Source organism: Cetorhinus maximus, chromosome 25 (assembly GCF_964194155.1).
Source record: "Cetorhinus maximus chromosome 25, sCetMax3.hap1.1, whole genome shotgun sequence".
Classification (NCBI taxonomy): domain Eukaryota; kingdom Metazoa; phylum Chordata; class Chondrichthyes; order Lamniformes; family Cetorhinidae; genus Cetorhinus; species Cetorhinus maximus.
The window spans coordinates 27,281,596-27,294,845 of NC_135903.1; the positions used below are offsets into that span (position 1 = coordinate 27,281,596).

The following is a 13,250-nucleotide window of genomic DNA, read 5'->3' on the forward strand; positions in this document are numbered from 1 at the left end:
TCGCTGGCTAGGCCAACATTTATTGTCCATCCCTAATTGCTCTTCAGAAGGTGGTGGTGAGCTGCAGTCCCTGTGGTGTGGATTCACCCACAGTGCTGTTAGGGAGGGAGTTCCAGGATTTTGATCCAGCGACGGTGAAGGAACGGCGATGTATTTCCAAGACAGGATGGTGAGTGACTTGGTGAGTGACAGGTGGTGGTGTTCCCATGTGTCTGCTGCCCTTGTCCTCCTAGATGGTAGTGGTGCTGGGTTTGGAAGGTGCTATCTAAGGAGCCTTGGTGAGTTCCTGCAGTGTATCTTGTAGATGGTACACACTGCTGCCACTGTGCATCGGGGGTGGAGGGAGGCAATGTTTGTGGAAGGGGTGCCAAACAAGTGGACTGCTTTGTCCTGGATGGTGTCGAGCTTCTTGTGTTGTTGAAGCTGCACTCATCCAGGCAAGTGGAGAGTATTCCATCACACTCCTGACTTGTGCCTTGTAGATGGTGGACAGGCTTTGGGGAATCAGGAGGTGAGCTACTTGGCACAGGATTCCTAGCCTATGACCTGCTCTTGTAGCCACAGTATTTATATGGCTAATCCAGTTCAGTTTCTGGTCAATTATAACCCCCAGGGCAGGATGTTGATAGTGGGGGATTCAGCAATGGTAATGCCATTGAATGTCAAGGGGCGATGTTTAGATTCTCTCTTGTTGGAGATGGTCATCCTAGCACTTGTGTGGTGTGAATGTTACTTGCCACTTGTCAGTCCAAGCCTGGATATTGTCGTGAAAAACAAGAAGGGTTTGATCTTTCTCAACTACTTGTCCTCTGTTATGCTGAGAAAACGTGCTTAAAACTTACAAAGGATTGGCTTGTCATCAGACCGCCCTCACCAACTGACCAGTAATTTAAACATGATCATGTATTGCAATTGTAACTTGATTAGGTCCGGTCTGAGAATTCCCCCTCATAGCTTCTTCAAGTGATTAGGTTTGATGGTTTGTCTCCACCTGGTTGAGTGTCTGGACATTGTGCTGAGGAAATAGGAAATGTGGTTTATTGACATTCATCTGAGGTCATTGTCTTTGGGCTTTTGCAGACATGCTGTCTCCATCTCAATATGGTTGGAATGTGAAATAAACAGTAATACAAATGATGTAGCCATCATGGCTGAGTTCACCTTACTTTAGTCTGTTTTATTAAAAGTACAATTCATGCTTCCAGATGCATTGAAAATCATTATTTTCCATAGAGCACATCTTCATGACATCAGCATTTCTAGGGAATTCTTTTATTTGTTGCCTTAAAGGAGCCATTAATCTTTTAATTTTAAACTGGCTGTCATTTCCATTCACATTGCAGACAAGAGAATTGTTCCTGAGTTATGTGTTTGAAAGACAATATTGCACAGCATTTTTTTGCACCCCATTTGTGAACATAAATTGGAGCAGAAGTAGACCACACAGCCTGTTGAACCTGCTCCGCCATTCAATGAGATCATGGCTGATCTCCTTCCTCAACTCCACTTTCCCACCATTCTCCACATACCTCGATTCTCTGAGAGACCAAAAATCTGTTTAACTTAGTCTTGCACGTACTCAATGCAGAAGCATCTACAACCCCCTGGAATTGAGAATTCCAAAGATTCACAACCCTTTGAGTGAAGAGGTTTCTCCTCGTGTCAATCCTAAACTATTGACCCCTTATCCTGAGGCGGTGCCCCGGTGTTTTAGATTTCCTCTCAGTATCTATCCTGTCAAGACCTTTCAGAATTTTGTATGTTTCAATGAATATTCTTTGTGTGTTAGTGTTATTGAATTTCATATTAAATATTGAAAATGATTGCAATAGCAACTTCAAACACTCACAAAAATACTTGTATGGGGGCTGGGCAAAAGAGATTTATCTTAAGTTACAAAATGGACTCGATAAGAGGTGACTTATCGAAATGCAAGATCCTCAGGGATCTTGAAAAGGTGGGTGTGGAGAGGATGTTTCCTCTTGTGGGAGAAACTAGGACTAGGGGTCACTGTTTAAAAATAAGCAGCCACCCATTTAAGACCAAGATGAGGAGAATTTTTTTCTCAGAGGATTGAGAGTCTTTGGAATTCTCTTCCTCCAAAAGGCACTGGAAGCAGAACCTTTGAATATTTTTAAGGCAGAGGTAGATAGATTCTTAATAAGCAAGGGGGGGCAGTGGGTGGGTGGTGAAAGATTAAAGGGAGTATGGGGAATGCGGAGTTGAGGTTGCAATCAGATCAGCCATGATCTTATTAAATGGTGGAGCAGGCTCAAGGGACCGAGTGGCCTACTCCTGCTCCTAATTCATATGGTCATATGGACATTGCTGCCCCATGACCAAATAGTCCTATGTTTGGAGATCGTATCAGGACACGGGAAACGCGTAAGTTTTGATTCCCTGCCCTGAACGTCAATGATCTCCAATTCTAAAGGTTGCTTGGAATGGGAGCTGCTTGGCTACAATAAGTAATTTGCTTTGAATTGTCCTCAAGAAACTTTTTTCATTGAAACATGTTTTTATCTGCAGTTTTTGCAGGAACTGCTCCTTGATTTTTACCAAGCGATTGATTGGATGAGTATATGGGCATATAGAAGAAATGTCTTGACTTTTAAATATGCAAACATGAGGTTTGTTATGCAATGGATTGGCTCAGGCATTTCTGATTATTCAACCTCCTAGCTAATGTCAGTGGACTCTGCTAGTGTTCTCATGCACCAGGTATTGTGTAAATCCTCAGTTAAATAGCCTGCAGTACATGAGCTGACTGTTAAATAACATATACATAGACAGTGCTGCTGAACTCTGTCCTAATGCCTGACTACACATATCTATCTATGCACACAATATTGAATTTCAGTCGATGCCACCCTATATCTATAAATTGTTACAAACAATGTATTGTGGATTGCACTATATTCAGTAATTGGTGATTTTTCTTGGCTTCCTCCGTAATAAATTGTGTAGCTCAGGCTCTAAGCTCTTAACTGTTTCACTAATGAAAGTAGTGTTTCATTCCAGTGGCTTAGAACTTTGAAAGATTGTCTGGGCTTTTTCTTCTAATTAAAGTGTGCCAAAGTGATGTGATTTTCAGGAACCTTTTGGAGGAGGACTGCAGTTTGTTTCTGCACCAAAGTTAAATAGAAAATGAAGAACATAGTAAGTGGCATTGGAGCAGCAGGGATGAACATTCCTGTTGTTTTGAAGCCTTGGCAGGGTGCCTAGGGATATTTGTCTTTTGGATGGCAACCCCTCCTCAACCCAGTATCTGCATATATGCCAACTTAGAAACTGGCACAGCTTCAAGAAAGCTGGCACAAGCCCAGAAGGTTGACGCCTCATGAATGATCTGAATTTTTATGCCTGTGATGTGTGACAACAGTTTCATGGGCTTTGTAACTTTAAGCTGTAGGTATACCCAACGTGCCTCGATGTGTATTGGAGACCAGTATGGGACCTAAGTATGTGATAGCTTAAAAGGAAACTCCAAAATTGGTGGTGCATTTTGGCGCCAGTGATATTTTAAATTTTGCATTTAAAAATTATGGATTCTATTTTATTTTAATTGCAATTGATTGATTTGTCAATTTAAAAAAAAAGATGCAGTGGCATTTAACCTTTCAACACACCAACCAGATTGGTACAACTCCCCCCCCACCCCCCCTACCCCCCCAGAACATTATTTCAGAAGGCACTCTTGCACTTTCAATTACCCCCATCGCACCAGTTCAAAAGGAAAAGAAAAAATTGCAATTATACAGTGTCAGTCACATCAAAACATTTTACAGCCAATGGAATAACTTTTGAAGTGTAGTCACTATTGTAATGAAGGAAACGCAGCAGTCACTTTGTGCACAGCAAGCTCCCACAAACAGCAATGTGTTAATGACCAGATATTCTGTTTTGGTGATGTTGATTGTGGAATAAATATTGGCCAGGACACCAGGGATTTAACCCCTGCTCTTCCTTGAAGCAGTGTCATTAGGGTTTTTCACATCCACCTGACTGGGCCTCAGGTTAACCTTTTCATTCAAAAGATGGCACCATCGACAGTGCAACACTCCCTCATGTTAAGAAACTCAACTTGCCTGCTGGTTAGGAACGGAGTTCGGGACTGCACATCCTGATGGTCTTCAGACCTCTTGTGCATGCCCAAGCCAGAGTGGGCTGCACATCCACAGTTTGGCATCTTCATTTTCTTCAGGCCAAGGACAGGCACCTGTGCCTGGACTAAAAAAAGAAGGGTGTGAAAAGCCAAGTGAGGTGACCAGATGCAGAGTGCCATAGTCAAGTAAGTCCCGGAGAGAGGAACCACAGAGGGGGACAGAGAGAAGGTCCTAGGAAGTGTTCCAGAGGCAAGGACAAGAGACAGGATACCGGGACAGGTCCCAGTTGAGTTAACAAAAGGTGAAACAGTCTCCAATTAAAGAAAAAGCTGCAGGGAGCAGACTTTACATGAAGTGGGCTCAGGAGAAGCCATGATATTTGAAGAGGGTTCAAGGGAAGCCCTGAAGATCTGAGAAGGCAGCTAAAGGTCGGTGAACCTGTGCTGCTGTTGGGGCAAAGGTAGCCCTTTTAGCGCAGTAGTGTCCTGCTTAGTACGGCAGAAGAACTTAAGAAATAGGAACAGGAGCAGACCATTCGGCCCTTCAAGACTGCCATGCCATTCAGTAAGATCATGGCTGATGATCTTGTGTTTCGATTTCCAAATTCCCATTTAACCCCGGTAACCTTTGATTCCCTTGCCTAATGAGAATCTATCTACCTCTGCCTTTAAAAATATTCAATGACCCCGCCTCCACCACCTGAGGCCAAGAATTCCAAAGTCGCACAACCCTCAGAAAAAAATTCTCCACATCTCTGCCCTAAAAGGGCAACCCTTAATTTTAAAACAGTGCCCACTAGTTCTGGGCTCACCCACAAAAGGAAACATCCTTTCGATGTCCACCTTGTCAAGGCCATTCAGGCTCTTGTATATTTCAATCAAATCACCCCTCATTCTTCTAAACTCCAGTGGAAACAAGCCCAGTCTGCCCAACCTTTCCTCATAAGACAACACACTCATTCCAGGTATCAATCTAGTAAACCTCCTTTGAACCGCCTCCAATGCATTTACATCCTTTCTTAAATAAGGAGACCAAAACTGTACACAGTATTCGAGGTGCGGTCTCACCAATGCCCTGTATAACTGAAGCATTACATCCTTACTTTTATGTTCAATCCCTCTCATAATAAAGGATAGCATTCCATTAGCTGCCTTAATTACTTGCTGTACCTGCATACTAATTTTTTGTGACTCATATACTAGAACACCCAGATCCCTCTGCACCTCAGAATTATGCAGCTGTTTTCCATTTAAGTAATACTCTGCTTCTTTGTTCTTTCTGCCAAATTGAGCAACTTCACATTTTCCCACATTAAACTCCATTTGCCAGATCTTTGCCCACTCACTCAACCTATATATATCCATCTGCAACCTCCTCATGTCCTCTTCACAACATACTTTCCTACCTATCTTTGTGTCATCTGCAAATTTAGCTACCATGTCTTCATTCCCCTCATCTAAGTCATTGATATAAATCGTAAAAACTTGAGGCCCCAGTGCAGACCCCTGTGGGATGCCACTCGTCACATCCTGCCAATCAGAAAAAGACCTATTGATGCATACTCTCTGCTTTCTGTCAGCCAGCCAATCTTCTATCCATGCTAATATGTTACCTCCTACATCATGCGTTTTAATTTTCTGTAATAATCTTTGATTTGACACCTTTATCAAATGCCTTGTGGAAATCCAAGTACAGTACACCTACAGACTCCCCTTTATCAACTGTGCATGTTACTCCCTCAAAAAACACCAATAAATTGGTTAAAAATGATTTTCCTTTCATAAAACCATGCTGACTCTTCCTGATTTACCTTGAGCTCTTCTAAGTGCACAGCTATAACCTCCTTTTAATGATTGATTCTAATAGCTTGACGTCTGTTGTGGGGAAGTTAACTAGCCCACAGTTTCTAGTTCTGCCTCTCTCCCTTGAACAGAGGGGTTACATTTTGCTACTTTCCAATCTGATGGAACCTTTCCACAATCTAGTGAATTCTGGAAAATTAATACCAGCGTTTCGACTACCGCTTTATGACCCTAGGATGTAGTCCATTGGGACCCAGGGACTTGCCAGCCCGCAGCTCGATCAATTTGCTCAGTACAGTTTCCCTAGTGATTTCAATTTCACCAAGTTCCTTTCTCCCATTCACTTTCTGATTTGTAGCTATTACTGGAATGTTTTTTGTATCCTCTAGTGAACACAGAAGCAAAATATTTGTTCGTTTCTTCCGCCATTTCCTTATTATCCACTGTTAACTCCCCGCTGTCACTCTCTAGAGGACCAGCACTCACTTTACTTACTCTTTTTTTTCCTTTTTAAGTACCTGTAGAAAATCGTGCTATTTGTTTTTACATTTCTAGCTAGCTCCCTCTCTTACTCAAATTTCTTTCTCCTGATTAACCTTTTAGTCATTCTCTGCCGTTCTTTGTATTCTGTCCAATCATCTGTCCTGCCGCTCATCTTTGCAGAGTTGTGTGCTTTTTCCTTCACATCTTTAGTTAACCACAGATGGTGAGTACTCCCCTTAGAATTTTTCTTTAAAGTAGGAATGTACTTATTCTGAATACTCTGAAATATCTCCTTAAATGTCTGCCACTGCTTCTCTATTGATCTGTCCTGTAGCCTAGTTTCCCAGTTCACTTCAGCTAGCTTAGCTTTCATCCCACATAGTTGCCCTTATTAAAGTTTCAGATACTAGTCTTAGACCGGGTCTTATCCCTGTCAAACTGGATGTAAAATCATATTGTGGTCGCTGCTACCCAGGGGTGCCTTTACTCTGAGGTCATTAATTAATCCTGTCACATGACACAATACTAAGTCTAATATAACCTGCTCTCTGGTTGGTTCCAGAATATGCTGTTCTAAGAAACTATTGTGAAAGCATTCTAAGAACTCCTCATCCAGGCTACTACTGCCAATCTGATTTTTCCAGTTTGTTTAGATTAAAATCACCCATGATTATTATTGCCATTCCCTTATCACGAGAGCACAATATTTTCTCTTGAATACTTCATCCTATACTGGCTTCTGTTAGGGGGCCTGTAGACCACTCCCACTAATGACTTTTTTCCTCTGCTATTCCTCATCTCCACCCAAACCGATTCTACATCCTGATCTTCTGAAGCAAGTTCATCTCTAACTATTGCACCAATGCCCTCTTTGATTAACAGTGCTACGCCTCCACCTTTACCTGGCTTCCTATTCTTCTTGAATGTCATGTACCCCTCAATATTAATGTCCCAATCTTTGTCGTCCTGCAGTCATGTCTCTGTAATTGCTTTCAGATCATATTTGTTTATTTCAATGTGGACCATCAGATCATATTTGTTTATTTCAATGTGGGCTATCAATTCATTTACTTTGTTATGAATGCTACGTGCATTCAGATAGAGAGCCTTCAATTTTGTCTTTTTGTTAGCAACATCTAATCTTGACTGTTGATGCATTCTTAGGTTTTTTTCTCTCAATCCCATCCTGCCATTCTCTGACCCTCATTTCTCATATTACTATTTTGCTCTCCTGTCTCGACTCTACACCTTGAATTGTTACCTCTACCCAAGCTGGATCCCTCACCCTTCTTGTTTAGTTTAAAGCCCTCTCTACTTCCCTAGTTATGCGATTTGCGAGGACACTCGTCCCAGCATGGTTTAGGTGTAAACCATCCCAACGGTACAGCCCTCACTTTCCTCAGTACTGATGCCAGTGCCCCACAAAGCGGAACCCACTTCTCCCAACCAGCCTTTGAGCCATGCATATGTCTCTCTATTCTTATTTTCCCTATGCCAATTTGCACGTTGCTCAGGTAATAATCCAGAAATTATTACCGGGTTGTGCTTCTTAGCTTGGTACCCAGATCTTCATACTGACTTTAGTTCTACCTATGTCATTGGTACCTACATGGACCATGACAACTGCATCCTCCCCCTCCCACTGCAAGTTCCTCTCCAGCCCAGAGCAGATGTCCCAAATCCTGGCACCAGGCAGGCAACATAGCCATCTGGACCCTCACTCTTTGCTGCAGTTGTGCTTGTAAGCTGATGCTTGAGTGTACTTGGAAATCTGGGAACGGAACCTCGGAAAACAAGATTGAAACCCTGTAAGGTTTCATTGAAGCCATCGGTGTGGGAGCAACTTTTGGAGAGAAATTCAAGGTGAGATCTTTGAATGTGGAGATTGGAAGCCTCATGAGAAAGATGACGTTTCAGTGAGATCAGTGGGCTCCGTGTAACTGATGTCAGGGTGGGTTGTTGAGAAATCCATGGAATCTGGTTTGGTCGCATTTGGCATTTATTCTGTAATGTGGTGTGTTCGTCCACAGTTCGCTTGTTAATTCACATTTACCTGATACTTACCCTGAAAGTTAGAATATAAGGTAGATATTGTAAATTGTTTTAGCTTTCTGAACTTGTATATTAAAGTTTTTTTTTGTTTGTTCCAAGCCTGTGGAATTTTGTGGCTTTATTCACTTAGTGTCTTGAATATCAAACTTTGTCTACTTTAAACAAAGATTATTGGACCTGAACCAGGTCTCACCAACAACTGGGGGTCTGACCAAGGATCATAACACTCAGTGCTGCACTGGAATGGGACTTGAACCTGCAACATTCTTATTCTGAGGCAAGAATGCTACCGACTGAACCACAGTGACACACACTTCCTCCTCCAGATCCAATTCAGACACAGTCTGCTATCCATTCCCCTATCCTTTTGTACAAACAATCTTTCCTCCTCCAGCTCTTCCAATTCATATCAGTATTCTTTCCCCTCTGCCTGCTGAGTTCAAGCTGGCTCTTTGCCCCCGTCAGATGTAGAACTTCTAATCAGTCACAAGATTATTTCACTATCTAATCAATCAGGATTGACTGCAATCAATATGGTGGGATGTTGACTTTAATCAGAGTTTAAGATGGAATGTAACACCAGTTATACAACAAAAACATACCACTGTTTCAAGTATCGAGTACCGGTCCATCGGGTAGGATGGCAAGCATGCATGAACAGCACTTTCTCTTCTTTTCCCTCTTTTTAGTGCTTCACATCTTTATGACTCCTTTAAACTACTCAAGGAGAGTTGGACCGGAGTCTTCCTTGAGAACTCTTCACCACCTAACTGCACTGAGGCCCCCTCAAAGTCTCGTTTATATGCTTTTTCAGGGGTGAACGTGGATAAATTATTGACAAAGCCTTGTTGCCCTATGAAAGTTTACTTTATTTTGAAATATACTATTAAATGCTGAGTTCTTTGTCTAAGCAAGTGGGCTGAAAAGCCCACCTTTCTAATGTCATTCAGCTGCAATTACCTTCTATTGACTTCACACGTACCCTCTGTCCTTGATAAATCACTCTTAACTAACCAGTTCCATATTGCATCTCAAGCGTTTCTCCCTAGCCAGTCCCAAGAAACATTCCACCTCCAGCCTTCAAAACTAACTTGTTGAAGTTTCATTAATTTGTGTCTGTCCTATCACCAGTGATTTATGGTCAAAGCTGTATATAAGACCTGTTAATGAACTGTATATAATGGGTATCCAGTCTATCTATTTGAATGCCTTATCAGGTTGTTGTTCACTAAATTAATTTCTATTCTAGCTGAGTCCTAATTAAACAAGGTTGAATGAAAAGCCCAACATAGTTTTGTCATATAGTTGTTTGTTTTAAGTACCTGACCAGTTGCTCTCCCACTAGGCCTCGTCTGGAGACAAAGTCTTGACAATGGCCCCTTTCTGAGCTAGGTAGAGCTGTCATGACCAAAGATTAATCATTCCACTGATTTTGTTTCTAGAGGAACTGAATCTTAACCAGATTCCAGTCCAACTGTGTGTGTGCGTGTGCAGCGATGCAGCACATCTTCCACTCTATTGTTTAGGCTGACAAAATGCTATATCGCTCTCTCATTTGCCGACAAGAAATCCTGACATTTGTTTCTTCTCCCATCCTCAAGCACCATTCCTACCTTGTTTTGTTTCTGTCCCTTTCATTGCCCTCTTCACTCTCCCTTTGATATTGCCATCCATTTCCCTCATGCTATTTCTCCTTGAGTGTGATTCATTAATTTGTTCCCCTCTGTAACCTTTTCTGCACCCCCCACCCCCCCCCCCCCCCCCCCCCAGCTTGTTTTGCGGTTACTGGTCTTTCCTCCCTAACATTAGTGATTACAGACACCCTATGGGGTAGGTGGGAATTCCTGCTCTTAAAAGAATGACCACTTGCCATATACAGCAGCTGCTAATATTCCTTGGAATGGAGTGGAGAAGAGTGGTGCTTGAGTTTGGGGAGTTAGTAACCAGTTATGCATAGAATGGGACTGATGGCAGACACCCTGGTTTATGCTGATTTTTGTCCAGTAACACTGACCTGGCTTCAGGGCGTGGACCTAGGTGTGAAATATTGGCAGTTGGCATGCATGTTATGAGTGGTAATCGAAACATGGAGTTTGGGGAAGTAAAGTTAATATTATTGTTGTTTTCTAACCTAGAGAGTGTTATATGAATGTGCATTAGGGAGGAATTCCTGTTTTGGTAAGTAATGGTGAGTGCCTATTTTTCTTGTATTATCAATTTGCTGATAAAATCACATTTTCAGAAATCACATGTTTCAAACATGATTTATTTTTTGGTTGGTTAATTGCTGAGGAAACGCATATATTCTCCAGCGTCTCTTACTCATTAAGAGGAATTGCATTCCTAGTCTTCCCATGCTATGCACCTTCCTCAAGCTGACATAATAGGCTAGATAATAGACACAATAGAATCATAGAATGGTTACACCACAGAGGAGGCCATACAGCCTGTTGAGCCTATACTAGATCTTTGCTAGGGCAATTCAGCTAGTCCTACTCTCCCACACATTCCCCATAGCCCTGCAAATACTTTCCCTTCACGTGCTTATCCTGTTCCCATTTGAAAGTCTTGATTGCATGTGTAACAAGAGAAAAAAACCTCATGTCACCTTTGGTTCTCTTTGCCCATCACCTCAAATCTGTGTCCTGTGGTTCTCAATCCTTTATCAGTGGGTACGTTTCTCCCCATGTATTCTGTCTAGACCCTTCATAATTGTCAGGAAAATATAACAATTTTTATAGTGTTATTGGAATTTATTGTAAAATAGGAATAGTGTGTCTCTGTGTGTGTGTGTGTGTGTGTGGGACTTAATTGAATTAAAGACAGCTGGTCTGAAGGTTTTGATGTATCAGATGATAAGCTAGGCTTGAAATGTTAAATAAGTAAACATGGTTGAGGTTTTAGCATGTGAGGTGCAAAGGGAACATTTGCATTTTTAGATAAATTAAATTAGCTTGAATTTCAAAAGAGGTGGTGAAATGCTGCACTTAGCCAGAAGAAGCCAAATAGCATGTTTATTTTTTCCCAAAGCTTACTGATAAAATTGGTACAATGAAAGGCTTTCATTAGTAGAAAAATAGAGTTGCAAAGACATATTGGGACAATGGGATTTACATTAAAAATGTAGAAACCTGTATAAAGGAGATGAGGTTGTCTGTAAGGAAAGACATTCTAAGATCATTCTAAGTGTGAAAAGCCTCCAGCCTTTTAAGCCTCAAGTTGCTGTAATGCAAGAACTGAAGTTAAGAAAATTCACTTTGAATTCGACTGTTCAGGGTATCATGTAACTTTGCCTGAGTCTTTTTAAAATATTTGTGTTTTACTGTTGCCTTAACAGTGGTCTAGCTGGGAGTTAGATTAACTAGGTGAGCTAGGAGTTATCGTAGTAGTAATTTGTAAACCTATGTATGTGCTTAATTTTTTTTATTAATAAAAGTTTAATTTAGTTTTGTAAGAAACCTATTAGACTCGGTCTTATTATTGAATTCGAGGCACGCATCTTGAAATAAATACAAATTGTAAAATAGTTGTGACAGTTGTTTCGAGTTTCCCTCTGGGATTTGAACAGCTCAGCATTTACCATCCACTGTGCCATAACAAGATCTTTGTCACCTCTAAATAAATCCTATGGGGGGAATTTAGGAGCAACATCTTTACCCAGAGGGTAGTGAGAATGTGGAACTCCCACAGAACTTGGCTGAGCCAAATAGCATAGATGCACTTAAGGGGAAGCTAGACAATGAAGGAGAAAGGAATGGAAGCATATGTCGATGGGTTGGAGGATGAGAATGGAGCATGAACACCATCAACCTGTTTGGCCAAATGACCTGTTTCTCTGCTGTCAATACTTTGAAATAAAAAACCTAAAAATTAAACAACAAAATCAATGAGTTACAGTAGGCCATTTGGTGATATCTAATACCTTACTTCATGCCAAATTCTTGGAAGCTGCCCTAGGTAAGAGGGTAAAAGTGGGCGGAATAAGGAAGGAGAGAAATGGAAATGATATTGAAGAACACTGCCAGGAACCAGGGACTCATGTCAAGGTTGTACATTTGAGGTCCTGATTGTGAGTCTCTTGGAGTGATGCAGTTGTAGCATCTATCTACAGGCAGGGAGATGGTAATGAAGCTGTAAGCTACTAGGGAATCTCCCTGATATCCATGGCTTTTAGGGTGGTCTGTCCATATTGGGTAAACAGAAACTCTGCTGTGTCACTCAGTAGATTGATTTGGCAGTTGCTGAGGCATGGTACTGCCAGACATCTGACTGACCCAAAAAACACTTTTGAAAGCAGCCACCATTTAACTGCCACTTCTGGAACAATTTCAAGCTTTCAAAAGGATTTGTTCTGCCACATTTTATCAAGAATGTTTAACTTGGTGTCAACTCTTAACTTCCTAATTGTTCAGTTAGAGTACATGAAAATTACGAAAGAACTGAATACCTTAAGATGTATTTACACTTACATTTTCAAGCTTAGTGTTGGGGTGAAGTGTTTTCTGCTAAATAAATATAGTGCAAATCCAGAGTTAAGGTTTGACCTGATGAAAAGTGCTTTGCATAGAACTTTTATGGTTGTGGTGTAAAAGCACTCGTAATGGCAGAGGCATGCATCAATGGAAAACTACCAATAAATAATGCTATTAATGTGCATTGATACTATATTTCTCAAACACATACAATTTTACATTAATAAAGTAGCCCACATGTTTGCTTTCTTTATCGTTTTGTCTATGGTTTAACAACTTACTTTGTGATAATTCTAAAGGCTGAAAGTGTAAATGGTTTAACAAATATAAAATGG

General features: G+C 41.2%; 1 protein-coding gene across 3 annotated transcripts in view; it reads left to right on the top strand.

Moving 5' to 3' along the window:
- Positions 1–13,250, top strand: part of LOC144667987 (MAGUK p55 subfamily member 2-like) — a 645,437-nt gene that overhangs the window by 20,317 nt on the left and 611,870 nt on the right. The window contains exon 1 of one of the 3 annotated variants that reach the window (XM_078529672.1): positions 10,602–10,625. The exons of the other annotated variants lie outside the window; for them this stretch is intronic. The gene's annotated coding sequence lies outside the window, so the exon portion shown is untranslated. Of the gene's footprint in view, positions 1–10,601; positions 10,626–13,250 lie in introns of those variants that run through there. 3 annotated transcript variants of the gene reach the window in all.